Below are 2,721 nucleotides of genomic sequence, written 5' to 3' on the forward strand. Positions count from 1 at the left end.
GGCTCGGGGAAGCCGAAGCGCACCGTGGCACTCCGGGCTGGAGAAGCGGAGTCAGTAAATATTTATCCTTATTTGCTACTTGCTGCGAGGGAGGCAGAGGGAGGCTGGGTACCGGGAGAGGAGGGGGGATCGGTGCCGGTCGAGCCGAAGGCTGGGGGAAGTTTCCACGGCGGCGGCTCAGCCCAGGCACGGAGCCTCTCCCCCACGGGAGCGGGTGCCCGTGTCCCCGCGTGTCCGTGACACCCTCGCATCATGCCACCGGCGTGTGCGACAATCCACCACGAGCCCTAACACACGCAGACTGCATGAGAGAGGCACAAGCAGCGTGTCGTGCCGGGATTTTTCCTTAGCCATACGTTACTTCCCCGTCTATCGTTTGCCTTTATTATTTATGTGGTGCCGTGTGATATACATTAGAGCCTTGGATTTGATTGGCGTTTGCGATGACAAGACCTGTTTGTTAAGTTGTAAGGCTTCCTCGGCTCCCTCACTTGTTAAACGAACTCTGGAGGAAGGATGCCACCGAGACATGACAATATAATAAATGTCAGGGATATCCGCAGTGCCGAGATCAAATGATCAATCCTTGTCCCCTAGATAATCATTTTAAATTCTCACAGGGGGTGATTGATTTTTTTTTAAGCCCATTATTAATTGCTTCCTCGATTATTATTTTTTCCCCTCCTCCTGTGGAGGTGTTAACTCTGGTGCTGGGGGCACCTTTGGATTAATTAAACGTATTTTTAGTGTTTTAATGTTCCGATAGTTTTCAGAGCAGCCCCACACTCCCCCGGAAAAGAAACAATGGTCCCTTGCTCCAGCAAGGAGCCTCCTTTGGTTGCGATTCAGAGCGTAGGGTGGCGTGATGATGGGCTCTGATGATCTCAAACTCTAGGCGAGGGAACGAAAAGGATGTAAAAAAGCCAAACGACCAGAAGACAAAATTCCTCTAACTACCAAATAACCCTTCGCGTTAAAGCCCGAGGAGAGGGGATAGAAATAAATAGCTGGAAAGTCGACACCGCGTGAGGATCAAACGGTGGGGATAGGCGCTGGAAATGCCGGCGCTGCTATCTGGAGACGAATTTCAGGCAGCCCTTCAAGCGCACAGAATAACAATTATTCCAGGAGTACAACAAAAATAACTGCAGCCTACCAAGAACAAGGTGGGGAAATTATTGCCAGTCCTATTTCTAATCCATCAGGATATGTTTCGTTGGAAAGAAAAAAATAAGAAAAGAAAAAAGAACGGTTTGATCCTCTATTTGTCGTGTACAAACTCTCTTGTTAACAAATTACCCTTCTGCTGCACGCAGAGAAATAGCTCTACAAACAAAAAGAACATTTTAGGTTTTTATTTCCCCAACAGTATCTTCAGACGACATAATAACAGTGACCAAGAAAACAGATCCTGCAATGTTTACACACGTCTGGAGAGAGACCCCTACCTATGGTACCCCCACACTTCCTAGCCAAGCAACCCACTCCAAATCCTCCGAACACACCGACACGGATCTCCGAGGCACCTCACAACTTGTTTAGCTGCAGTACACGTCCCCCTCCGTGCACCCACCCACCCACCGCTCTCCAGAACAGGCAACACTCTTAAAACAGCATTTTTGGTTTGCAGATTATTTTGACCATTTAATTAAGAGAAATTAGCTAAATAGCAAATCAGGTAGAAATTCCATTGATTACAACAAATGCACGTCTCCGGCTTTTTATTCATTACCTTTTTTATTGAACACTCATTTTCTTTTCCTCTTGACAGCGATACATTTAATTGCAGGAGCACAGTTATTTGATTAGCTGTGGGTCCGTTTTTACTCACAGTGTTGCCACGCACAGGATGTCCTTACAATCAATTAAGTCTTCCTCGACTTTCATTTCTGCAACCCATTTACAGAATGCAGATACCTATTTTCATGTTTTCTTCTTCTCCCCTCCCTCCCTTTTATTTCTCTCTCTCCCTCTCCCCCTCTTTTTCGCTGTTGCCTCTTTGCCTCCCTAAATCAAGGTGCAAAGATGCCAAAGAGTGATGAAATGAAAGGAAAGCCAATTGCTGGACTGAGGTGGGGGAGATAGCTGCTCGGAGTCCGCCTGCGACTATGGAGCAGTCAGTAATTGCTGGAGACAGGGAGAGCTGGGGGTTGGGCTGAGGTAGCCATGTATAAATAGTGTGATCTCAAATTGAAAGGCATAAATAACAGCAGGAGTGATCTAACCCTATACAGCCCATCTTCTACGTGCAAAACCAGCGTGCGGAGGACGGCCACATCTCCGATTGAAAACAAGTGGATCTCTGTGGATAAGATCACCGGGCAGCCATGGAAGAACTTACGGCTTTTGTATCCAAATCTTTTGACCAGAAAAGCAAAGAGAGCAGCAGCGGCAGTGGCAGCAGCAACAAGAAGGAGACGATCACGTACAGGGAAGTTTTGGAGAGTGGGTTGGCTCGCTCTAGGGAGCTTGGAAACTCTGACTCTAACCTGCAGGACATGACTGAGAGCAGCAACCATTGCCCGGTGCATCTTTTCAAAGACCACGTAGAAAGCGACAAGGACAAACTGAAGGAGTTCAGCACGGGCAGAACGGCGGAAGGTAAGAGCGGGGCTGGGCGCCCTCTGCCCCATGCTTGTTGCCGGCAGCCCCAGTCCCCTGTCCCCGGTCTCCGCAACGGGGGAGAGCCGATCACGGCGGCCCCGGCCCCGGCCCCGGCCC

General features: G+C 49.0%; 1 pseudogene across 1 annotated transcript; it reads left to right on the forward strand.

Moving 5' to 3' along the window:
• The first annotated feature begins 2,303 nt into the window (after positions 1 to 2,303).
• Positions 2,304 to 2,705, forward strand: LOC103812106 (annotated as a pseudogene). Its single transcript, XR_624812.1, has one exon. The product of XR_624812.1 is annotated as a short stature homeobox protein pseudogene (transcript).
• The last annotated feature ends 16 nt before the right edge of the window (positions 2,706 to 2,721 follow it).

This window comes from Acanthisitta chloris, unplaced genomic scaffold, assembly GCF_000695815.1.
Source record: "Acanthisitta chloris isolate BGI_N310 unplaced genomic scaffold, ASM69581v1 Scaffold45911, whole genome shotgun sequence".
Classification (NCBI taxonomy): Eukaryota; Metazoa; Chordata; class Aves; order Passeriformes; family Acanthisittidae; genus Acanthisitta; species Acanthisitta chloris.